Source organism: Mesoplodon densirostris, chromosome 12 (genome assembly GCF_025265405.1).
Source record: "Mesoplodon densirostris isolate mMesDen1 chromosome 12, mMesDen1 primary haplotype, whole genome shotgun sequence".
Classification (NCBI taxonomy): domain Eukaryota; kingdom Metazoa; phylum Chordata; class Mammalia; order Artiodactyla; family Ziphiidae; genus Mesoplodon; species Mesoplodon densirostris.
This window is the reverse complement of record NC_082672.1, coordinates 100,461,502-100,489,238: the sequence shown is the minus strand read 5'-3', so window position 1 is coordinate 100,489,238 and position 27,737 is coordinate 100,461,502.

The window sequence follows — 27,737 nt, the reverse complement described above, 5'->3', positions numbered from 1 at the left end:
ATACATACCGTTTTCACCTTCTGGGAAGGCCACCTGCAATTACAGAAGAGAAAACACTATGAGGATAAGATCACAGTGATGCTCAGGTCTTTTGTTCATTTGCTGACAGTAGAAAACCTGATAAGAAACAGTGGTCCAGGGAACCCAGCAAGGGTTATCAGAGCAAACCTACTCAGGCTGAAAGGCAAGAACTTGGCTGGGAGGATGGAACTTCCAAGTCCATTTAGGTTGGAAATTACAGAATTATTTTCCTAGAAGAAAAATCGATGCAGGAGAGAGAGCTCCGTCCTCTACAGGCTGTAATGGATGCTGTCAATTGTAATGTCCTGTGGAATCAGGCATCATGAGTTGGTCATAGACTCTCACTCCACATTCTCCCAACCAAGGGAATTGTATGTATCTGGAAGGAATACCCTCAAACATTCATAACTTAATTCTATTGAAAGAGAAATAAAGCAATATTTCTATCTCAGACCAGAAAAAATCCATCTTACCGTGGGGATCCACGGAGGCTTTTCCTCTGTCCTATCACGGTGCAGGTCATCCGCCACATCCTCAGGGAGAGCTGGAGGGACACAGAGTAACTGTCAGGACACTGGTGATGCGGCTCAGGAATTACTCAGGGGCTTTCCTCTCGATGAGGACATGGGGTGGTGTGTATGGATGTGGGAGGTTAGTAAGTGTGGGCTGAGCTGGTGTTGGGCCATCCTCTTTGGGGGATGAAGGAAGGCAAAGGACAAGAGGAAGGAAGTGAAAACAGAGCTTTGGCTTTCTAGCAAAGGGGAATCTCATGAGAAGGGAAGGGTCGATCTAAAAAATGGTAAACACTAAAATGCATGCTCTGTTTCAATGACACAGACCCATGCCCCATCCTGCCTCTTTTGAGCTCCTGCTAAATTGCCACTGTCGCTTGATTTTTCCCAGATCACTCTTTCCCCAGCATCCACAATGCCAGCTACTGCATTTATCATGTCTTCTGTTGTATGATATTTTATACTTGATTAACAGCAACCTCCATTAAAGGACTGAATTCAATCCTAGACAAAATATGCTATATTTATTCACTAATCACTTGTCTTAAAGAAAATCAAATACACAAGATTTGACAAAACTGAAGTCCTACCATTTAGATACAGCCACTATCAATCGTATCATATTTTTCTCCCAGTCTTTGTTTCCTATACAATGTACGTATGCCCACTGAGTCAGGGGCTGTCCATACTCTAGGGAGCTGTTCCATAAGTGGGACACTTCGTTATGAAGAGGGAGCCCGGACTGAGCACAGCCTGTCTCTAACCCAGCTGTGCAGAAGTGTACAGGCTAACAGTCAGGTTCCACTTTGAGTCCTTGGGTGTGGGCTAAAGGAACTGACCAATTCTACGGCTTATGGTAATGTTATCCAATACAATAAAATAGCTCCCTGATTCTTATCTGCTTTTGGCCTTGTTTAAGCAATGACACCAGCACTGACAGATATGACCTGTACTGTATACATGGGGTCTCACACCTCTCAGAATCTGTGAGCTGACCAGAAGAATGCAGGTCCTGAGGTGAATTTCACATTAATGACTGTGCCAAAGTCAACTGATAAGCCCACCCATAGCTGCCCTGGATTCTGTGACCACTAATGCCACCTGATGGGCAAGGTCTGGACCTTTGGAGATGCGAGGACTTCCAGCCAAGGATACGGATGCAGGGACTCCCTTGCTCCATGACTGAGGATCCCTTGGCTGAGTGGTAAGTGCAGGTCAGGGATCCAGAGCACCCACATTGGGACCCACCCCTGGGTTCTCAGTTTGGCTTTTCCACTTAGGAGGTCAAGAGCTTAGAACATTTATCTCTGCACCATCTCCTTCTGAGGAAAAGGAATATTAACCAAATCTGGGCAACAGCTGTGTTGAGGGAAGAACAAGGTAGTGTACAGACAGTGTGCAGTGGTGATGAGCTTTGTTGACAGGTGAATTGTGCTGTGTAAGAGGGAAATATCTCCTCAGGAAACACACACACACGCTCACGCATGCAGGTTCACAATCACACCACATAGACCCCAACCACATAGACACATGGACCCCACCCCAACCCTGATACACACAAACCCACATCATCTAAATGATGCAGTTACTTCCAAGACCATAGAATTTGGGCATGGCTCTTTACTGGGAAATCACTCTCTAGCTCTACACCCCCAGCCCTCATCCCTGTAGGGACCCTGAATCAGGGTGTCTCTCCAAGCAAAGCCAGCAAGAGAGTCCCACCTTCTTCATCATCTAGATTGTTCCTCAGCACAGGGGTGAACTCTGAATACATACCGTTTTTGTTTGCTGTCCAATCCACCTGTGATTAGAGAAGAGAAAACAGTGTAAGGATCTCAGCATCCTGTGCTCTGTGGACACAGGTATTTCATCTCTTTTTTTGTCCTCAGAAAACCAAATGGGAAACGGTTGTTGAGTCAATGGCCCCAAAAGAAACCAGAGAAGACAGCTGTGGGAAAGGCTGGAGCTTTGCCTGGAAGATCTCTCAGGTCCACTTTGAGGAGCAAATACAAAAGTCTATTTCAAGGAGGGAAATTTTCTGCTGAGGAAAGTGTGTCTGACTCTACAGTTTCTAACTGGTGTTGCCATTTTTTAAATGGCCTTTTGAATGAGTTATCTGTTGGGAAAGACCTTCACTCAGCATTCATCCAACCAAGCAAAATTGTATACATCAGCTGTCTTGAACATTGTAGATCTTCAGATCTGAAATCAATTGGAAAAGAAAGAAATGAAGCAAACTTTTAATCTCTGATAAATAAGGGGAGCTTACCCTGGAGGTAGCAGGAGCCCCTTTGATTGTCCTCACATGGGGCAGTTTCTCCAACAGGTCCTCAGGGGGCTCTAGGAGGACACAGAGTAAGTGTCAGGACACTGGTGATGCTGCTCAGGAATTACTCAGAGAGCCTCGTTAATGTGGACACAGGGTGGGAGTGTATGGAGGCAGGTGGTTACTGAGTGTGGACTGAGGTGCTGTTGGACAAACCTCCCTGGTGGGTGGAGGAAGGCAAAGGGGAGGAACATTTCAGAAATGAGGAAGAGAACCTTTAGCTTTCTAGCTGTAGGGAACCTAATCAATTTGAAAGTGTCAGTCTGAAAAAGCTTAAACACTAACATTGCACTATGTTTCAGTAGAGAGTCCCACGGCCCCTCTGCCCATTTCAAAGTCCCTCCAAATCCCCCTTCTTCTTGAAATGTTACAAGACTCTTTCAGCTTCCTTCTAATCAAATATGTTGTTCCTTCATTCATCGTCCATTCTGTTGGATTTTTGACTTATTTTATTGTGATGAAATATACATATTTATGCTTTTCATAATTTTGAAGTATACAGTTCACTAGCATTTCTTACTTTCACAATGCTGTGTACCCATCAACACAATCTACATCTTAATCTTTTTCATCATTTCAACGTAACCTCTGTACCCATTAAATCATAATCCACCTTACTCCTGCCTCCTGACCTTGGTAATTTCTACATCCGGTGTCTGTGAGTTTGCCTACACTAGGTACCTCATACAAGTGGAATCATATAATATTTGTCTTTCTGCGCCTGCCTTATTTCACTAACAATAATATATTTTTTATATTATTTGGATCATTCATTTTGTAGCATAAGTCAATCTTTAATTCCTTTTTATGGTTGAAAATTATTCCATTCTGTGTATATATCACATTTTATTTATCCATTCATCACCTCATGGACTTTGGATTGTTTCTATCTTTTGGCTACTAAGAATAATGCGACTATGAACATTCGTGTACACATTTCTGTATGGCACCATAATGGTGACAAATAATATTGTACATATTTCAAATATCATTGAATATAACAACACAAGGTGTGACTCTGAGGTGAACTATGGACTTTTCATTAGTAAAAATATACTTACATTGTTTCACTAATTGTAACAAATGTACTTCACCTATGCTATATATTATTAATAGCTGAAACTGGAGTGATAGGATACAGGAATTTTCTGTATTGCATGTACATGTTTTATGTCAATATATTCCTGTTCTAAATAATGTCTAATAATTTAAAGAAATCTCAAAACATGGTTTCAGGGAGGGATGTGTTGTTGCTGACGTTCAAAAATCAGCTAATGTCTAAACCATAACTAGAGACCATCTTCCCTCTTAAACATGAACCAAATGTTGAATTTTAAATGCATGCTGCAGAGCACAGGGAGAACAGCTCGGTGCTTTGTGACCGCCTGGAGGGGTGGGATGGGGAGGGTGGGAGGGAGGGAGATGCATGAGGGAAGGGATGTGGGAACAGATGTATATGTATGACTGATTCACTTTGTTATAAAGCAGAAACTAATAAAAAAAATAAAAGTCAATAAATAAATAAATAAATAAATAAATAAATAAATGCATGTTTACTTCCATGGTTAAAACAGTACCAGCTGGCTTAGTAAGTTTCAATTTGAACACATGGAATAAAAGAAGAATACTGCTTAATATTTCATAGCTTTTTCTTAAATATGAGGCACTGAATCAACTAGAATAATTATTCTTGAGTGAACCGAACGAGACATTTTCCACAGTACCTTCAGCTGGGTCATTTATAGGGTGCATCCTAAAATGTGGCCGGATGCGGATCTTTTTCAGCCAGCCTGGGGTTGATATTCTTGACCTCTGATGAGTGTTTCTTCTTCTCACAATCTGGGAGCAGCATCCTGGGAAATGCATTACAATAGAGACAACTATTGACATCTTGCTGGCAGAAGACCATGGGGAAATTAGCAATAATTTATTCACAGTTCAATCCTTTGGTCCCTTTCCTCACCAGCGGCCCAGCAGAGCCTCCTGAATCAAAGTTGGACTTAGGAAGATCTTGCAGTTTGGTATGCAGTGAAAACACCCAACAGACAGGTTTTGTGGGCAAATATCTTTATTTAACTGAGAATGTCTAGAAACTCAGCAAACCATTGGGACCATGACTGATGGACTGGATTCAAATCCCGTTTAGAAGAAGCATGTACTTGGGAAAGATATGTAGATCCCTCTTTGCCTCAGTTCCCTGTTCTGAGATGTAGAAATGTTAACATGGCCTACATTTAGCATTATGTCATGTGGCCAAAAATGATTGAATACAGGTAAAATGTTTGAAAAATAAAGGACTGGTGCTTCACAAATGCTCTATAAGTGTTCAATCCTGAATGATGGCAAGAAGAAGCTGGATATTTTGTAGCTGTTGGAGGGAGAGAAGGGATTTGACGGCTCCAAGTAAAGGGGGATTCAAGCTTACTCTTCAGCTTTTTCATGGGAACAATGCTTTACAGCTCATGGAGAATATCCATTATCATGTCTGACACCCAGCCCTGTTGGGGGTGAAGGGGAGGGTAAAGTGGGGGCTGTAAACCATATGTTATGGTGGAGGGTGTGGAAATTTAGAGAGATAAGTGACTGTCCAAGAGTCACAACCATGATGAATGATGGATCACGGACAGGACAGACAGAGCCAGTGCCTACCCTGAGCTCAATCCCTGGGGTAGATCTCTTGGTTGTGTCTTCACTGTATGCAGTGTTCCTTGCCCAGCACACAGAAACAGGGCCGGCACAAGTGATGGAAGACAGACTTTCCGCAGGAGAAGGACATTTCCTTTCCTTAGCACAGAATCTGATAGTGAATATTAGCCTCAAAGGAGAAAGGTGGAGTGAATTTCCTCCATCTACTCCTGGAGGCTCCTTCTTTCTCGGATTCCTCCAGAACTGGGTGTGGCATGTGGGTACAAGCATGGGCTCCCTGCAAAAGGAAGGAGGCCTGCCTAGCACTAGGTGCTTCAGGTAAGGGGGGAGGACTCATCCCGAGGCTCTAATAGGAAACAGTTAGAATGAGGGAAGTGGCAGAGAGATGTATCATAACCATTCAGAATGCTATGAGACCTACCAAGAGATGAGATTTCTTATTAAATGAAGTTGTAATTGACCCAGTAGTAGGCATGCTGAAACCCAGTTTTGTTCATTAAGAATCCAGCCATGGAACAACTAAGTCCGTGCACCACAACTACTAAGCCTGTGCTCTAGAGCCCGCAAGTCACAACTACTGAGCCCAGGTGCCACAACTATTGAAGCCCATGCACCTAGAGCCCACGCTCTGGAACAACAGAAGCCACCGAAATGAGAAGGCCGCACAGGGCAACGAAGACACAACACAGCCAAAAGGAAAAAAAAAGAATCCAGTAAACATTTGCCTGGGTGGTGATAGGATTTGTTTTCCAGGTTAAATGAGGCTCACTTGGTATAAAATCAATGCACACATTGAAAGTGTACAGTTTATTTACTTTTATATACATACCCATTCATGATGCAGTGGTGATGGGAATATTTTCTAGAAAGTTGGCACCAGTAACAGTGATGTTTAGGGGAACATAAATCAAGGGAAACACAACACAAAAAGTTCACATACACACACAGAATCATACCACTCATTTCACATACAGACATACCCAGTCTCATGCACACAAACCTACACCACCTAACCGTAATACAGCTTCTTCGTGGGACTATAGTAATTGGTCACATTACTTGTAAATCACTTTCTATCACCAGGACCCCTACTCTCATTCCCAGCACAAATTTGGAATCAGTTTGCCCTCTACACTAAAACCAGCAAGAATGTCCCACTTTCTCAGCTTCAAAGTTCTTCCTCCCCAAGTGACTGATTCCAGAATACATACCGTTTTCACCTTCTGGGAAGGCCACCTGCAATTACAGAAGAGAAAACACTATGAGGATAAGATCACAGTGATGCTCAGGTCTTTTGTTCATTTGCTGACAGTAGAAAACCTGATAAGAAACAGTGGTCCAGGGAACCCAGCAAGGGTTATCAGAGCAAACCTACTCAGGCTGAAAGGCAAGAACTTGGCTGGGAGGATGGAACTTCCAAGTCCATTTAGGTTGGAAAGTACAGAATTATTTTCCTAGAAGAAAAATCGATGCAGGAGAGAGAGCTCCATCCTCTACAGGCTGTAATGGATGCTGTCAATTGTAATGTCCTGTGGAATCAGGCATCATGAGTTGGTCATAGACTCTCACTCCACATTCTCCCAACCAAGGGAATTGTATGTATCTGGAAGGAATACCCTCAAACATTCATAACTTAATTCTATTGAAAGAGAAATAAAGCAATATTTCTATCTCAGACCAGAAAAAATCCATCTTACCGTGGGGATCCACGGAGGCTTTTCCTCTGCCCTATCACGGTGCAGGTCATCCGCCACATCCTCAGGGAGAGCTGGAGGGACACAGAGTAACTGTCAGGACACTGGTGATGCGGCTCAGGAATTACTCAGGGGCTTTCCTCTCGATGAGGACATGGGGTGGTGTGTATGGATGTGGGAGGTTAGTAAGTGTGGGCTGAGCTGGTGTTGGGCCATCCTCTTTGGGGGATGAAGGAAGGCAAAGGACAAGAGGAAGGAAGTGAAAACAGAGCTTTGGCTTTCTAGCAAAGGGGAATCTCATGAGAAGGGAAGGGTCGATCTAAAAAATGGTAAACACTAAAATGCATGCTCTGTTTCAATGACACAGACCCATGCCCCATCCTGCCTCTTTTGAGCTCCTGCTAAATTGCCACTGTCGCTTGATTTTTCCCAGATCACTCTTTCCCCAGCATCCACAATGCCAGCTACTGCATTTATCATGTCTTCTGTTGTATGATATTTTATACTTGATTAACAGCAACCTCCATTAAAGGACTGAATTCAATCCTAGACAAAATATGCTATATTTATTCACTAATCACTTGTCTTAAAGAAAATCAAATACACAAGATTTGACAAAACTGAAGTCCTACCATTTAGATACAGCCACTATCAATCGTATCATATTTTTCTCCCAGTCTTTGTTTCCTATACAATGTACGTATGCCCACTGAGTCAGGGGCTGTCCATACTCTAGGGAGCTGTTCCATAAGTGGGACACTTCGTTATGAAGAGGGAGCCCGGACTGAGCACAGCCTGTCTCTAACCCAGCTGTGCAGAAGTGTACAGGCTAACAGTCAGGTTCCACTTTGAGTCCTTGGGTGTGGGCTAAAGGAACTGACCAATTCTACAGCTTATGGTAATGTTATCCAATACAATAAAATAGCTCCCTGATTCTTATCTGCTTTTGGCCTTGTTTAAGCAATGACACCAGCACTGACAGATATGACCTGTACTGTATACATGGGGTCTCACACCTCTCAGAATCTGTGAGCTGACCAGGAGAATGCAGGTCCTGAGGTGAATTTCACATTAATGACTGTGCCAAAGTCAACTGATAAGCCCACCCATAGCTGCCCTGGATTCTGTGACCACTAATGCCACCTGATGGGCAAGGTCTGGACCTTTGGAGATGCGAGGACTTCCAGCCAAGGATACGGATGCAGGGACTCCCTTGCTCCATGACTGAGGATCCCTTGGCTGAGTGGTAAGTGCAGGTCAGGGATCCAGAGCACCCACATTGGGACCCACCCCTGGGTTCTCAGTTTGGCTTTTCCACTTAGGAGGTCAAGAGCTTAGAACATTTATCTCTGCACCATCTCCTTCTGAGGAAAAGGAATAGTAACCAAATCTGGGCAACAGCTGTGTTGAGGGAAGAACAAGGTAGTGTACAGACAGTGTGCAGTGGTGATGAGCTTTGTTGACAGGTGAATTGTGCTGTGTAAGAGGGAAATATCTCCTCAGGTAACACACACACACGCTCACGCATGCAGGTTCACAATCACACCACATAGACCCCAACCACATAGACACATGGACCCCACCCCAACCCTGATACACACAAACCCACATCATCTAAATGATGCAGTTACTTCCAAGACCATAGAATTTGGGCATGGCTCTTTACTGGGAAATCACTCTCTAGCTCTACACCCCCAGCCCTCATCCCTGGAGGGACCCTGAATCAGGGTGTCTCTCCAAGCAAAGCCAGCAAGAGAGTCCCACCTTCTTCATCATCTAGATTGTTCCTCAGCACAGGGGTGAACTCTGAATACATACCGTTTTTGTTTGCTGTCCAATCCACCTGTGATTAGAGAAGAGAAAACAGTGTAAGGATCTCAGCATCCTGTGCTCTGTGGACACAGGTATTTCATCTCTTTTTTTGTCCTCAGAAAACCAAATGGGAAACGGTTGTTGAGTCAATGGCCCCAAAAGAAACCAGAGAAGACAGCTGTGGGAAAGGCTGGAGCTTTGCCTGGAAGATCTCTCAGGTCCACTTTGAGGAGCAAATACAAAAGTCTATTTCAAGGAGGGAAATTTTCTGCTGAGGAAAGTGTGTCTGACTCTACAGTTTCTAACTGGTGTTGCCATTTTTTAAATGGCCTTTTGAATGAGTTATCTGTTGGGAAAGACCTTCACTCAGCATTCATCCAACCAAGCAAAATTGTATACATCAGCTGTCTTGAACATTGTAGATCTTCAGATCTGAAATCAATTGGAAAAGAAAGAAATGAAGCAAACTTTTAATCTCTGATAAATAAGGGGAGCTTACCCTGGAGGTAGCAGGAGCCCCTTTGATTGTCCTCACATGGGGCAGTTTCTCCAACAGGTCCTCAGGGGGCTCTAGGAGGACACAGAGTAAGTGTCAGGACACTGGTGATGCTGCTCAGGAATTACTCAGAGAGCCTCGTTAATGTGGACACAGGGTGGGAGTGTATGGAGGCAGGTGGTTACTGAGTGTGGACTGAGGTGCTGTTGGACAAACCTCCCTGGTGGGTGGAGGAAGGCAAAGGGGAGGAACATTTCAGAAATGAGGAAGAGAACCTTTAGCTTTCTAGCTGTAGGGAACCTAATCAATTTGAAAGTGTCAGTCTGAAAAAGCTTAAACACTAACATTGCACTATGTTTCAGTAGAGAGTCCCACGGCCCCTCTGCCCATTTCAAAGTCCCTCCAAATCCCCCTTCTTCTTGAAATGTTACAAGACTCTTTCAGCTTCCTTCTAATCAAATATGTTGCTCCTTCATTCATCGTCCATTCTGTTGGATTTCTGACTTATTTTATTGTGATGAAATATACATATTTATGCTTTTCATAATTTTGAAGTATACAGTTCACTAGCATTTCTTACTTTCACAATGCTGTGTACCCATCAACACAATCTACATCTTAATCTTTTTCATCATTTCAACGTAACCTCTGTACCCATTAAATCATAATCCACCTTACTCCTGCCTCCTGACCTTGGTAATTTCTACATCCGGTGTCTGTGAGTTTGCCTACACTAGGTACCTCATACAAGTGGAATCATATAATATTTGTCTTTCTGCGCCTGCCTTATTTCACTAACAATAATATATTTTTTATATTATTTGGATCATTCATTTTGTAGCATAAGTCAATCTTTAATTCCTTTTTATGGTTGAAAATTATTCCATTCTGTGTATATATCACATTTTATTTATCCATTCATCACCTCATGGACTTTGGATTGTTTCTATCTTTTGGCTACTAAGAATAATGCGACTATGAACATTCGTGTACACATTTCTGTATGGCACCATAATGGTGACAAATAATATTGTACATATTTCAAATATCATTGAATATAACAACACCAGGTGTGACTCTGAGGTGAACTATGGACTTTTCATTAGTAAAAATATACTTACATTGTTTCACTAATTGTAACAAATGTACTTCACCTATGCTATATATTATTAATAGCTGAAACTGGAGTGATAGGATACAGGAATTTTCTGTATTGCATGTACATGTTTTATGTCAATATATTCCTGTTCTAAATAATGTCTAATAATTTAAAGAAATCTCAAAACATGGTTTCAGGGAGGGATGTGTTGTTGCTGACGTTCAAAAATCAGCTAATGTCTAAACCATAACTAGAGACCATCTTCCCTCTTAAACATGAACCAAATGTTGAATTTTAAATGCATGCTGCAGAGCACAGGGAGAACAGCTCGGTGCTTTGTGACCGCCTGGAGGGGTGGGATGGGGAGGGTGGGAGGGAGGGAGATGCATGAGGGAAGGGATGTGGGAACAGATGTATATGTATGACTGATTCACTTTGTTATAAAGCAGAAACTAATAAAAAAAATAAAATTCAATAAATAAATAAATAAATAAATAAATAAATAAATAAATGCATGTTTACTTCCATGGTTAAAACAGTACCAGCTGGCTTAGTAAGTTTCAATTTGAACACATGGAATAAAAGAAGAATACTGCTTAATATTTCATAGCTTTTTCTTAAATATGAGGCACTGAATCAACTAGAATAATTATTCTTGAGTGAACCGAACGAGACATTTTCCACAGTACCTTCAGCTGGGTCATTTATAGGGTGCATCCTAAAATGTGGCCGGATGCGGATCTTTTTCAGCCAGCCTGCGGTTGATATTCTTGACCTCTGATGAGTGTTTCTTCTTCTCACAATCTGGGTGCAGCATCCTGGGAAATGCATTACAATAGAGACAACTATTGACATCTTGCTGGCAGAAGACCATGGGGAAATTAGCAATAATTTATTCACAGTTCAATCCTTTGGTCCCTTTCCTCACCAGCGGCCCAGCAGAGCCTCCTGAATCAAAGTTGGACTTAGGAAGATCTTGCAGTTTGGTATGCAGTGAAAACACCCAACAGACAGGTTTTGTGGGCAAATATCTTTATTTAACTGAGAATGTCTAGAAACTCAGCAAACCATTGGGACCATGACTGATGGACTGGATTCAAATCCCGTTTAGAAGAAGCATGTACTTGGGAAAGATATGTAGATCCCTCTTTGCCTCAGTTCCCTGTTCTGAGATGTAGAAATGTTAACATGGCCTACATTTAGCATTATGTCATGTGGCCAAAAATGATTGAATACAGGTAAAATGTTTGAAAAATAAAGGACTGGTGCTTCACAAATGCTCTATAAGTGTTCAATCCTGAATGATGGCAAGAAGAAGCTGGATATTTTGTAGCTGTTGGAGGGAGAGAAGGGATTTGACGGCTCCAAGTAAAGGGGGATTCAAGCTTACTCTTCAGCTTTTTCATGGGAACAATGCTTTACAGCTCATGGAGAATATCCATTATCATGTCTGACACCCAGCCCTGTTGGGGGTGAAGGGGAGGGCAAAGTGGGGGCTGTAACCCATATGTTATGGTGGAGTGTGTGGAAACTTAGAGAGATAAGTGACTGTCCAAGAGTCACAACCATGATGAATGATGGATCACGGACAGGACAGACAGAGCCAGTGCCTACCCTGAGCTCAATCCCTGGGGTAGATCTCTTGGTTCTGTCTTCACTGTATGCAGTGTTCCTTGCCCAGCACACAGAAACAGGGCCGGCACAAGTGATGGAAGACAAACTTTCCACAGGAGAAGGACATTTCCTTTCCTTAGCACAGAATCTGATAGTGAATATTAGCCTCAAAGGAGAAAGGTGGAGTGAATTTCCTCCATCTACTCCTGGAGGCTCCTTCTTTCTCGGATTCCTCCAGAACTGGGTGTGGCATGTGGGTACAAGCATGGGCTCCCTGCAAAAGGAAGGAGGCCTGCCTAGCACTAGGTGCTTCAGGTAAGGGGGGAGGACTCATCCCGAGGCTCTAATAGGAAACAGTTAGAATGAGGGAAGTGGCAGAGAGATGTATCATAACCATTCAGAATGCTATGAGACCTACTAAGAGATGAGATTTCTTATTAAATGAAGTTGTAATTGACCCAGTAGTAGGCATGCTGAAACCCAGTTTTGTTCATTAAGAATCCAGCCATGGAGCAACTAAGTCCGTGCACCACAACTACTAAGCCTGTGCTCTAGAGCCCGCAAGTCACAACTACTGAGCCCAGGTGCCACAACTATTGAAGCCCATGCACCTAGAGCCCACGCTCTGGAACAACAGAAGCCACCGAAATGAGAAGGCCGCACAGGGCAACGAAGACACAACACAGCCAAAAGGAAAAAAAAAGAATCCAGTAAACATTTGCCTGGGTGGTGATAGGATTTGTTTTCCAGGTTAAATGAGGCTCACTTGGTATAAAATCAATGCACACATTGAAAGTGTACAGTTTATTTACTTTTATATCCATACCCATTCATGATGCAGTGGTGATGGGAATATTTTCTAGAAAGTTGGCACCAGTAACAGTGATGTTTAGGGGAACATAAATCAAGGGAAACACAACACAAAAAGTTCACATACACACACAGAATCATACCACTCATTTCACATACAGACACACCCAGTCTCATGCACACAAACCTACACCACCTAACCGTAATACAGCTTCTTCGTGGGACTATAGTAATTGGTCACGTTACTTGTAAATCACTTTCTATCACCAGGACCCCTACTCTCATTCCCAGCACAAATTTGGAATCAGTTTGCCCTCTACACTAAAACCAGCAAGAATGTCCCACTTTCTCATCTTCAAAGTTCTTCCTCCCCAAGTGACTGATTCCAGAATACATACCGTTTTCACCTTCTGGGAAGGCCACCTGCAATTACAGAAGAGAAAACACTATGAGGATAAGATCACAGTGATGCTCAGGTCTTTTGTTCATTTGCTGACAGTAGAAAACCTGATAAGAAACAGTGGTCCAGGGAACCCAGCAAGGGTTATCAGAGCAAACCTACTCAGGCTGAAAGGCAAGAACTTGGCTGGGAGGATGGAACTTCCAAGTCCATTTAGGTTGGAAATTACAGAATTATTTTCCTAGAAGAAAAATCGATGCAGGAGAGAGAGCTCCGTCCTCTACAGGCTGTAATGGATGCTGTCAATTGTAATGTCCTGTGGAATCAGGCATCATGAGTTGGTCATAGACATTCACTCTACATTCTCCCAACCAAGGGAATTGTATGTATCTGGAAGGAATACCCTCAAACATTCATAACTTAATTCTATTGAAAGAGAAATAAAGCAATATTTCTATCTCAGACCAGAAAAAATCCATCTTACCGTGGGGATCCACGGAGGCTTTTCCTCTGTCCTATCACGGTGCAGGTCATCCGCCACATCCTCAGGGAGAGCTGGAGGGACACAGAGTAACTGTCAGGACACTGGTGATGCGGCTCAGGAATTACTCAGGGGCTTTCCTCTCGATGAGGACATGGGGTGGTGTGTATGGATGTGGGAGGTTAGTAAGTGTGGGCTGAGCTGGTGTTGGGCCATCCTCTTTGGGGGATGAAGGAAGGCAAAGGACAAGAGGAAGGAAGTGAAAACAGAGCTTTGGCTTTCTAGCAAAGGGGAATCTCATGAGAAGGGAAGGGTCGATCTAAAAAATGGTAAACACTAAAATGCATGCTCTGTTTCAATGACACAGACCCATGCCCCATCCTGCCTCTTTTGAGCTCCTGCTAAATTGCCACTGTCGCTTGATTTTTCCCAGATCACTCTTTCCCCAGCATCCACAATGCCAGCTACTGCATTTATCATGTCTTCTGTTGTATGATATTTTATACTTGATTAACAGCAACCTCCATTAAAGGACTGAATTCAATCCTAGACAAAATATGCTATATTTATTCACTAATCACTTGTCTTAAAGAAAATCAAATACACAAGATTTGACAAAACTGAAGTCCTACCATTTAGATACAGCCACTATCAATCGTATCATATTTTTCTCCCAGTCTTTGTTTCCTATACAATGTACGTATGCCCACTGAGTCAGGGGCTGTCCATACTCTAGGGAGCTGTTCCATAAGTGGGACACTTCGTTATGAAGAGGGAGCCCGGACTGAGCACAGCCTGTCTCTAACCCAGCTGTGCAGAAGTGTACAGGCTAACAGTCAGGTTCCACTTTGAGTCCTTGGGTGTGGGCTAAAGGAACTGACCAATTCTACGGCTTATGGTAATGTTATCCAATACAATAAAATAGCTCCCTGATTCTTATCTGCTTTTGGCCTTGTTTAAGCAATGACACCAGCACTGACAGATATGACCTGTACTGTATACATGGGGTCTCACACCTCTCAGAATCTGTGAGCTGACCAGGAGAATGCAGGTCCTGAGGTGAATTTCACATTAATGACTGTGCCAAAGTCAACTGATAAGCCCACCCATAGCTGCCCTGGATTCTGTGACCACGAATGCCACCTGATGGGCAAGGTCTGGACATTTGGAGATGCGAGGACTTTCAGCCAAGGATACGGATGCAGGGACTCCCTTGCTCCATGACTGAGGATCCCTTGGCTGAGTGGTAAGTGCAGGTCAGGGATCCAGAGCACCCACATTGGGACCCACCCCTGGGTTCTCAGTTTGGCTTTTCCACTTAGGAGGTCAAGAGCTTAGAACATTTATCTCTGCACCATCTCCTTCTGAGGAAAAGGAATAGTAACCAAATCTGGGCAACAGCTGTGTTGAGGGAAGAACAAGGTAGTGTACAGACAGTGTGCAGTGGTGATGAGCTTTGTTGACAGGTGAATTGTGCTGTGTAAGAGGGAAATATCTCCTGAGGAAACACACACACGCTCACGCATGCAGGTTCACAATCACACCACATAGGCTCAACCACATAGACACATGGACCCCACCCCAACCCTGATACACACAAACCCACATCATCTAAATGATGCAGTTACTTCCAAGACCATAGAACTTGGGCATGGCTCTTTACTGGGAAATCACTCTCTAGCTCTACACCCCCAGCCCTCATCCCTGGAGGGACCCTGAATCAGGGTGTCTCTCCAAGCAAAGCCAGCAAGAGATTCCCACCTTCTTCATCATCTAGATTGTTCCTCAGCACAGGGGTGAACTCTGAATACATACCGTTTTTGTTTGCTGTCCAATCCACCTGTGATTAGAGAAGAGAAAACAGTGTAAGGATCTCAGCATCCTGTGCTCTGTGGACACAGGTATTTCATCTCTTTTTTTGTCCTCAGAAAACCAAGTGGGAAACGGTTGTTGAGTCAATGGCCCCAAAAGAAACCAGAGAAGACAGCTGTGGGAAAGGCTGGAGCTTTGCCTGGAAGATCTCTCAGGTCCACTTTGAGGAGCAAATACAAAAGTCTATTTCAAGGAGGGAAATTTTCTGCTGAGGAAAGTGTGTCTGACTCTACAGTTTCTAACTGGTGTTGCCATTTTTTAAATGGCCTTTTGAATGAGTTATCTGTTGGGAAAGACCTTCACTCAGCATTCATCCAACCAAGCAAAATTGTATACATCAGCTGTCTTGAACATTGTAGATCTTCAGATCTGAAATCAATTGGAAAAGAAAGAAATGAAGCAAACTTTTAATCTCTGATAAATAAGGGGAGCTTACCCTGGAGGTAGCAGGAGCCCCTTTGATTGTCCTCACATGGGGCAGTTTCTCCAACAGGTCCTCAGGGGGCTCTAGGAGGACACAGAGTAAGTGTCAGGACACTGGTGATGCTGCTCAGGAATTACTCAGAGAGCCTCGTTAATGTGGACACAGGGTGGGAGTGTATGGAGGCAGGTGGTTACTGAGTGTGGACTGAGGTGCTGTTGGACAAACCTCCCTGGTGGGTGGAGGAAGGCAAAGGGGAGGAACATTTCAGAAATGAGGAAGAGAACCTTTAGCTTTCTAGCTGTAGGGAACCTAATCAATTTGAAAGTGTCAGTCTGAAAAAGCTTAAACACTAACATTGCACTATGTTTCAGTATAGAGTCCCACGGCCCCACTGCCCATTTCAAAGTCCCTCCAAATCCCCCTTCTTCTTGAAATGTTACAAGACTCTTTCAGCTTCCTTCTAATCAAATATGTTGCTCCTTCATTCATCGTCCATTCTGTTGGATTTCTGACTTATTTTATTGTGATGAAATATACATATTTATGCTTTTCATAATTTTGAAGTATACAGTTCACTAGCATTTCTTACTTTCACAATGCTGTGTACCCATCAACACAATCTACATCTTAATCTTTTTCATCATTTCAACGTAACCTCTGTACCCATTAAATCATAATCCACCTTACTCCTGCCTCCTGACCTTGGTAATTTCTACTTCCGGTGTCTGTGAGTTTGCCTACACCAGGTACCTCATACAAGTGGAATCATATAATATTTGTCTTTCTGCGCCTGCCTTATTTCACTAACAATAATATACTTTTTATATTATTTGGATCATTCATTTTGTAGCATAAGTCAATCTTTAATTCCTTTTTATGGTTGAAAATTATTCCATTCTGTGTATATATCACATTTTATTTATCCATTCATCACCTCATGGACTTTGGATTGTTTCTATCTTTTGGCTACTAAGAATAATGCGACTATGAACATTCGTGTACACATTTCTGTATGGCACCATAATGGTGACAAATAATATTGTACATATTTCAAATATCATTGAATATAACACAAGGTGTGACTCTGAGGTGAACTATGGACTTTTCATTAGTAAAAATATACTTACATTGTTTCACTAATTGTAACAAATGTACTTCACCTATGCTATATATTATTAATAGCTGAAACTGGAGTGATAGGATACAGGAATTTTCTGTATTGCATGTATATGTTTTATGTCAATATATTCCTGTTCTAAATAATGTCTAATAATTTAAAGAAATCTCAAAGCATGGTTTCAGGGAGGGATGTGTTGTTGCTGACGTTCAAAAATCAGCTAATGTCTAAACCATAACTAGAGACCATCTTCCCTCTTAAACATGAACCAAATGTTGAATTTTAAATGCATGCTGCAGAGCACAGGGAGAACAGCTCGGTGCTTTGTGACCGCCTGGAGGGGTGGGATGGGGAGGGTGGGAGGGAGGGAGATGCATGAGGGAAGGGATGTGGGAACAGATGTATATATATGACTGATTCACTTTGTTATAAAGCAGAAACTAATAAAAAAATAAAATTCAATAAATAAATAAATAAATAAATAAATGCATGTTACTTCCATGGTTAAACAGTACCAGCTGCCTTAGTAAGTTTCAATTTGAACACATGGAATAAAAGAAGAATACTGCTTAATATTTCATAGCTTTTTCTTCAATATGAGGCACTGAATCAACTAGAATAATTATTCTTGAGTGAACCGAACGAGACATTTTCCACAGTACCTTCAGCTGGGTCATTTATAGGGTGCATCCTAAAATGTGGCCGGATGCGGATCTTTTTCAGCCAGCCTGGGGTTGATATTCTTGACCTCTGATGAGTGTTTCTTCTTCTCACAATCTGGGAGCAGCATCCTGGGAAATGCATTACAATAGAGACAACTATTGACATCTTGCTGGCAGAAGACCATGGGGAAATTAGCAATAATTTATTCACAGTTCAATCCTTTGGTCCCTTTCCTCACCAGCGGCCCAGCAGAGCCTCCTGAATCAAAGTTGGACTTAGGAAGATCTTGCAGTTTGGTATGCAGTGAAAACACCCAACAGACAGGTTTTGTGGGCAAATATCTTTATTTAACTGAGAATGTCTAGAAACTCAGCAAACCATTGGGACCATGACTGATGGACTGGATTCAAATCCCGTTTAGAAGAAGCATGTACTTGGGAAAGATATGTAGATCCCTCTTTGCCTCAGTTCCCTGTTCTGAGATGTAGAAATGTTAACATGGCCTACATTTAGCATTATGTCATGTGGCCGAAAATGATTGAATAGAGGTAAAATGTTTGAAAAATAAAGGACTGGTGCTTCACAAATGCTCTATAAGTGTTCAATCCTGAATGATGGCAAGAAGAAGCTGGATATTTTGTAGCTGTTGGAGGGAGAGAAGGGATTTGACGGCTCCAAGTAAAGGGGGATTCAAGCTTACTCTTCAGCTTTTTCATGGGAACAATGCTTTACAGCTCATGGAGAATATCCATTATCATGTCTGACACCCAGCCCTGTTGGGGGTGAAGGGGAGGGCAAAGTGGGGGCTGTAACCCATATGTTATGGTGGAGGGTGTGGAAATTTAGAGAGATAAGTGACTGTCCAAGAGTCACAACCATGATGAATGATGGATCACGGACAGGACAGACAGAGCCAGTGCCTACCCTGAGCTCAATCCCTGGGGTAGATCTCTTGGTTCTGTCTTCACTGTATGCAGTGTTCCTTGCCCAGCACACAGAAACAGGGCCGGCACAAGTGATGAAAGACAGACTTTCCGCAGGAGAAGGACATTTCCTTTCCTTAGCACAGAATCTGATAGTGAATATTAGCCTCAAAGGAGAAAGGTGGAGTGAATTTCCTCCATCTACTCCTGGAGGCTCCTTCTTTCTCGGATTCCTCCAGAACTGGGTGTGGCATGTGGGTACAAGCATGGGCTCCCTGCAAAAGGAAGGAGGCCTGCCTAGCACTAGGTGCTTCAGGTAAGGGGGGAGGACTCATCCCGAGGCTCTAATAGGAAACAGATAGAATGAGGGAAGTGGCAGAGAGATGTATCATAACCATTCAGAATGCTATGAGACCTACTAAGAGATGAGATTTCTTATTAAATGAAGTTGTAATTGACCCAGTAGTAGGCATGCTGAAACCCAGTTTTGTTCATTAAGAATCCAGCCATGGAGCAACTAAGTCCGTGCACCACAACTACTAAGCCTGTGCTCTAGAGCCCGCAAGTCACAACTACTGAGCCCAGGTGCCACAACTATTGAAGCCCATGCACCTAGAGCCCGCGCTCTGGAACAACAGAAGCCACCGAAATGAGAAGGCCGCACAGGGCAACGAAGACACAACACAGCCAAAAGAAAAAAAAAAAGAATCCAGTAAACATTTGCCTGGGTGGTGATAGGATTTGTTTTCCAGGTTAAATGAGGCTCACTTGGTATAAAATCAATGCACACATTGAAAGTGTACAGTTTATTTACTTTTATATCCATACCCATTCATGATGCAGTGGTGATGGGAATATTTTCTAGAAAGTTGGCACCAGTAACAGTGATGTTTAGGGGAACATAAATCAAGGGAAACACAACACAAAAAGTTCACATACACACACAGAATCATACCACTCATTTCACATACAGACATACCCAGTCTCAAGCACACAAACCTACACCACCTAACCGTAATACAGCTTCTTCGTGGGACTATAGTAATTGGTCACGTTACTTGTAAATCACTTTCTATCACCAGGACCCCTACTCTCATTCCCAGCACAAATTTGGAATCAGTTTGCCCTCTACACTAAAACCAGCAAGAATGTCCCACTTTCTCAGCTTCAAAGTTCTTCCTCCCCAAGTGACTGATTCCAGAATACATACCGTTTTCACCTTCTGGGAAGGCCACCTGCAATTACAGAAGAGAAAACACTATGAGGATAAGATCACAGTGATGCTCAGGTCTTTTGTTCATTTGCTGACAGTAGAAAACCTGATAAGAAACAGTGGTCCAGGGAACCCAGCAAGGGTTATCAGAGCAAACCTACTCAGGCTGAAAGGCAAGAACTTGGCTGGGAGGATGGAACTTCCAAGTCCATTTCGGTTGGAAATTACAGAATTATTTTCCTAGAAGAAAAATCGATGCAGGAGAGAGAGCTCCATACTCAACAGGCTGTAATGGATGCTGTCAATTGTAATGTCCTGTGGAATCAGGCATCATGAGTTGGTCATAGACTCTCACTCCACATTCTCCCAACCAAGGGAATTGTATGTATCTGGAAGGAATACCCTCAAATATTCATAACTTAATTCTATTGAAAGAGAAAGAAAGCAATATTTCTATCTCAGACCAGAAAAAATCCAGCTTACCGTGGGGATCCACGGAGGCTTTTCCTCTGTCCTATCACGGTGCAGGTCATCCGCCACATCCTCAGGGAGAGCTGGAGGGACACAGAGTAACTGTCAGGACACTGGTGATGCGGCTCAGGAATTACTCAGGGGCTTTCCTCTCGATGAGGACATGGGGTGGTGTGTATGGATGTGGGAGGTTAGTAAGTGTGGGCTGAGCTGGTGTTGGGCCATCCTCTTTGGGGGATGAAGGAAGGCAAAGGACAAGAGGAAGGAAGTGAAAACAGAGCTTTGGCTTTCTAGCTAAGGGGAATCTCATCAGAAGGGAAGGGTCGATCTAAAAAATGGTAAACACTAAAATGCATGCTCTGTTTCCATGACACAGACCCATGCCCCATCCTGCCTCTTTGGAGCTCCTGCTAAATTGCCACTGTCGCTTGATTTTTCCCAGATCACTCTTTCCCCAGCATCCACAATGCCAGCTACTGCATTTATCATGTCTTCTGTTGTATGATATTTTATACTTGATTAACAGCAACCTCCATTAAAGGACTGAATTCAATCCTAGACAAAATATGCTCTATTTATTCACTAATCACTTGTCTTAAAGAAAATCAAATACACAAGATTTGACAAAACTGAAGTCCTCCCATTTAGATACAGCCACTATCAATCGTATCATATTTTTCTCCCAGTCTTTGTTTTCTATACAATGTACGTATGCCCACTGAGTCAGGGCCTGTCCATACTCTAGGGAGCTGTTCCATAAGTGGGACACTTCGTTATGAAGAGGGAGCCCGGACTGAGCACAGCCTGTCTCTAAGCCAGCTGTGCAGGAGAAGTGTACAGGCTAACAGTCAGGTTCCACTTTGAGTCCTTGGGTGTGGGCTAAAGGAACTGACCAATTCTACGGCTTATGGTAATGTTATCCAATACCATAATTCTTATCTGCTTTTGGCCTTGTTTCAGCAATGACAACAGCACTGACAGATATGACCTGTACTGTATACATGGGGTCTCACACCTCTCAGAATCTGTGAGCTGACCAGGAGAATGCAGGTCCTGAGGTGAATTTCACATTAATGACTGTGCCAAAGTCAACTGATAAGCCCACCCATAGCTGCCCTGGATTCTGTGACCACTAATGCCACCTGATGGGCAAGGTCTGGACCTTTGGAGATGCGAGGACTTCCAGCCAAGGATACGGATGCAGGGACTCCCTTGCTCCATGACTGAGGATCCCTTGGCTGAGTGGTAAGTGCAGGTCAGGGATCCAGAGCACCCACATTGGGACCCACCCCTGGGTTCTCAGTTTGGCTTTTCCACTTAGGAGGTCAAGAGCTTAGAACATTTATCTCTGCACCATCTCCTTCTGAGGAAAAGGAATAGTAACCAAATCTGGGCAACAGCTGTGTTGAGGGAAGAACAAGGTAGTGTACAGACAGTGTGCAGTGGTGATGAGCTTTGTTGACAGGTGAATTGTGCTGTGTAAGAGGGAAATATCTCCTCAGGAAACACACACACACGCTCACGCATGCAGGTTCACAATCACACCACATAGACCCCAACCACATAGACACATGGACCCCACCCCAACCCTGATACACACAAACCCACATCATCTAAATGATGCAGTTACTTCCAAGACCATAGAACTTGGGCATGGCTCTTTACTGGGAAATCACTCTCTAGCTCTACACCCCCAGCCCTCATCCCTGGAGGGACCCTGAATCAGGGTGTCTCTCCAAGCAAAGCCAGCAAGAGAGTCCCACCTTCTTCATCATCTAGATTGTTCCTCAGCACAGGGGTGAACTCTGAATACATACCGTTTTTGTTTGCTGTCCAATCCACCTGTGATTAGAGAAGAGAAAACAGTGTAAGGATCTCAGCATCCTGTGCTCTGTGGACACAGGTATTTCATCTCTTTTTTTGTCCTCAGAAAACCAAATGGGAAACGGTTGTTGAGTCAATGGCCCCAAAAGAAACCAGAGAAGACAGCTGTGGGAAAGGCTGGAGCTTTGCCTGGAAGATGTCTCAGGTCCACTTTGAGGAGCAAATACAAAAGTCTATTTCAAGGAGGGAAATTTTCTGCTGAGGAAAGTGTGTCTGACTCTACAGTTTCTAACTGGTGTTGCCATTTTTTAAATGGCCTTTTGAATGAGTTATCTGTTGGGAAAGACCTTCACTCAGCATTCATCCAACCAAGCAAAATTGTATACATCAGCTGTCTTGAACATTGTAGATCTTCAGATCTGAAATCAATTGGAAAAGAAAGAAATGAAGCAAACTTTTAATCTCTGATAAATAAGGGGAGCTTACCCTGGAGGTAGCAGGAGCCCCTTTGATTGTCCTCACATGGGGCAGTTTCTCCAACAGGTCCTCAGGGGGCTCTAGGAGGACACAGAGTAAGTGTCAGGACACTGGTGATGCTGCTCAGGAATTACTCAGAGAGCCTCGTTAATGTGGACACAGGGTGGGAGTGTATGGAGGCAGGTGGTTACTGAGTGTGGACTGAGGTGCTGTTGGACAAACCTCCCTGGTGGGTGGAGGAAGGCAAAGGGGAGGAACATTTCAGAAATGAGGAAGAGAACCTTTAGCTTTCTAGCTGTAGGGAACCTAATCAATTTGAAAGTGTCAGTCTGAAAAAGCTTAAACACTAACATTGCACTATGTTTCAGTAGAGAGTCCCACGGCCCCTCTGCCCATTTCAAAGTCCCTCCAAATCCCCCTTCTTCTTGAAATGTTACAAGACTCTTTCAGCTTCCTTCTAATCAAATATGTTGCTCCTTCATTCATCGTCCATTCTGTTGGATTTCTGATTTATTTTATTGTGATGAAATATACATATTTATGCTTTTCATAATTTTTAAGTATACAGTTCACTAGCATTTCATACTTTCACAATGCTGTGTACCCATCAACACAATCTACATCTTAATCTTTTTCATCATTTCAACGTAACCTCTGTACCCATTAAATCATAATCCACCTTACTCCTGCCTCCTGACCTTGGTAATTTCTACTTCCGGTGTCTGTGAGTTTGCCTACACCAGGTACCTCATACAAGTGGAATCATATAATATTTGTCTTTCTGCGCCTGCCTTATTTCACTAACAATAATATACTTTTTATATTATTTGGATCATTCATTTTGTAGCATAAGTCAATCTTTAATTCCTTTTTATGGTTGAAAATTATTCCATTCTGTGTATATATCACATTTTATTTATCCATTCATCACCTCATGGACTTTGGATTGTTTCTATCTTTTGGCTACTAAGAATAATGCGAGTATGAACATTCGTGTACACATTTCTGTATGGCACCATAATGGTGACAAATAATATTGTACATATTTCAAATATCATTGAATATAACAACACAAGGTGTGACTCTGAGGTGAACTATGGACTTTTCATTAGTAAAAATATACTTACATTGTTTCACTAATTGTAACAAATGTACTTCACCTATGCTATATATTATTAATAGCTGAAACTGGAGTGATAGGATACAGGAATTTTCTGTATTGCATGTACATGTTTTATGTCAATATATTCCTGTTCTAAATAATGTCTAATAATTTAAAGAAATCTCAAAACATGGTTTCAGGGAGAGATGTGTTGTTGCTGACGTTTAAAAATCAGCTAATGTCTAAACCATAACTAGAGACCATCTTCCCTCTTAAACATGAACCAAATGTTGAATTTTAAATGCATGCTGCAGAGCACAGGGAGAACATCTCGGTCCTTTGTGACCGCCTGGAGGGGTGGGATGGGGAGGGTGGGAGGGAGGGAGATGCATGAGGGAAGGGATGTGGGAATAGATGTATATGTATGACTGATTCACTTTGTTATAAAGCAGAAACTAATTAAAAAAATAAAATTCAATAAATAATTAAATAAATAAATAAATAAATAAATAAATAAATGCATGTTTACTTCCATGGTTAAAACAGTACCAGCTGGCTTAGTAAGTTTCAATTTGAACACATGGAATAAAAGAAGAATACTGCTTAATATTTCATAGCTTTTTCTTCAATATGAGGCACTGAATCAACTAGAATAATTATTCTTGAGTGAACCGAACGAGACATTTTCCACAGTACCTTCAGCTGGGTCATTTATAGGGTGCATCCTAAAATGTGGCCGGATGCGGATCTTTTTCAGCCAGCCTGGGGTTGATATTCTTGACCTCTGATGAGTGTTTCTTCTTCTCACAATCTGGGAGCAGCATCCTGGGAAATGCATTACAATAGAGACAACTATTGACATCTTGCTGGCAGAAGACCATGGGGAAATTAGCAATAATTTATTCACAGTTCAATCCTTTGGTCCCTTTCCTCACCAGCGGCCCAGCAGAGCCTCCTGAATCAAAGTTGGACTTAGGAAGATCTTGCAGTTTGGTATGCAGTGAAAACACCCAACAGACAGGTTTTGTGGGCAAATATCTTTATTTAACTGAGAATGTCTAGAAACTCAGCAAACCATTGGGACCATGACTGATGGACTGGATTCAAATCCCGTTTAGAAGAAGCATGTACTTGGGAAAGATATGTAGATCCCTCTTTGCCTCAGTTCCCTGTTCTGAGATGTAGAAATGTTAACATGGCCTACATTTAGCATTATGTCATGTGGCCAAAAATGATTGAATACAGGTAAAATGTTTGAAAAATAAAGGACTGGTGCTTCACAAATGCTCTATAAGTGTTCAATCCTGAATGATGGCAAGAAGAAGCTGGATATTTTGTAGCTGTTGGAGGGAGAGAAGGGATTTGACGGCTCCAAGTAAAGGGGGATTCAAGCTTACTCTTCAGCTTTTTCATGGGAACAATGCTTTACAGCTCATGGAGAATATCCATTACCATGTCTGACACCCAGCCCTGTTGGGGGTGAAGGGGAGGGCAAAGTGGGGGCTGTAACCCATATGTTATGGTGGAGGGTGTGGAAATTTAGAGAGATAAGTGACTGTCCAAGAGTCACAACCATGATGAATGATGGATCACGGACAGGACAGACAGAGCCAGTGCCTACCTTGAGCTCAATCCCTGGGGTAGATCTCTTGGTTCTGTCTTCACTGTATGCAGTGTTCCTTGCCCAGCACACAGAAACAGGGCCGGCACAAGTGATGGAAGACAGACTTTCCGCAGGAGAAGGACATTTCCTTTCCTTAGCACAGAATCTGATAGTGAATATTAGCCTCAAAGGAGAAAGGTGGAGTGAATTTCCTCCATCTACTCCTGGAGGCTCCTTCTTTCTCGGATTCCTCCAGAACTGGGTGTGGCATGTGGGTACAAGCATGGGCTCCCTGCAAAAGGAAGGAGGCCTGCCTAGCACTAGGTGCTTCAGGTAAGGGGGGAGGACTCATCCCAAGGCTCTAATAGGAAACAGTTAGAATGAGGGAAGTGGCAGAGAGATGTATCATAACCATTCAGAATGCTATGAGACCTACTAAGAGATGAGATTTCTTATTAAATGAAGTTGTAATTGACCCAGTAGTAGGCATGCTGAAACCCAGTTTTGTTCATTAAGAATCCAGCCATGGAACAACTAAGTCCGTGCACCACAACTACTAAGCCTGTGCTCTAGAGCCCGCAAGTCACAACTACTGAGCCCAGGTGCCACAACTATTGAAGCCCATGCACCTAGAGCCCGCGCTCTGGAACAACAGAAGCCACCGAAATGAGAAGGCCGCACAGGGCAACGAAGACACAACATAGCCAAAAGAAAAAAAAAAGAATCCAGTAAACATTTGCCTGGGTGGTGATAGGATTTGTTTTCCAGGTTAAATGAGGCTCACTTGGTATAAAATCAATGCACACATTGAAAGTGTACAGTTTATTTACTTTTATATCCATACCCATTCATGATGCAGTGGTGATGGGAATATTTTCTAGAAAGTTGGCACCAGTAACAGTGATGTTTAGGGGAACATAAATCAAGGGAAACACAACACAAAAAGTTCACATACACACACAGAATCATACCACTCATTTCACATACAGACACACCCAGTCTCATGCACACAAACCTACACCACCTAACCGTAATACAGCTTCTTCGTGGGACTATAGTAATTGGTCACATTACTTGTAAATCACTTTCTATCACCAGGACCCCTACTCTCATTCCCAGCACAAATTTGGAATCAGTTTGCCCTCTACACTAAAACCAGCAAGAATGTCCCACTTTCTCATCTTCAAAGTTCTTCCTCCCCAAGTGACTGATTCCAGAATACATACCGTTTTCACCTTCTGGGAAGGCCACCTGCAATTACAGAAGAGAAAACACTATGAGGATAAGATCACAGTGATGCTCAGGTCTTTTGTTCATTTGCTGACAGTAGAAAACCTGATAAGAAACAGTGGTCCAGGGAACCCAGCAAGGGTTATCAGAGCAAACCTACTCAGGCTGAAAGGCAAGAACTTGGCTGGGAGGATGGAACTTCCAAGTCCATTTAGGTTGGAAATTACAGAATTCTTTGCCTAGAAGAAAAATCGCTGCAGGAGAGAGAGCTCCATACTCAACAGGCTGTAATGGATGCTGTCAATTGTAAGGTCCTGTGGAATCAGGCATCATGAGTTGGTCATAGACTCTCACTCCACATTCTCCCAACCAAGGGAATTGTATGTATCTGGAAGGAATACCCTCAAACATTCATAACTTAATTCTATTGAAAGAGAAATAAAGCAATATTTCTATCTCAGACCAGAAAAAATCCAGCTTACCGTGGGGATCCACGGAGGCTTTTCCTCTGTCCTATCACGGTGCAGGTCATCCGCCACATCCTCAGGGAGAGCTGGAGGGACACAGAGTAACTGTCAGGACACTGGTGATGCGGCTCAGGAATTACTCAGGGGCTTTCCTCTCGATGAGGACATGGGGTGGTGTGTATGGATGTGGGAGGTTAGTAAGTGTGGGCTGAGCTGGTGTTGGGCCATCCTCTTTGGGGGATGAAGGAAGGCAAAGGACAAGAGGAAGGAAATGAAAACAGAGCTTTGGCTTTCTAGCTAAGGGGAATCTCATCAGAAGGGAAGGGTCGATCTAAAAAATGGTAAACACTAAAATGCATGCTCTGTTTCAATGACACAGACCCATGCCCCATCCTGCCTCTTTGGAGCTCCTGCTAAATTGCCACTGTCGCTTGATTTTT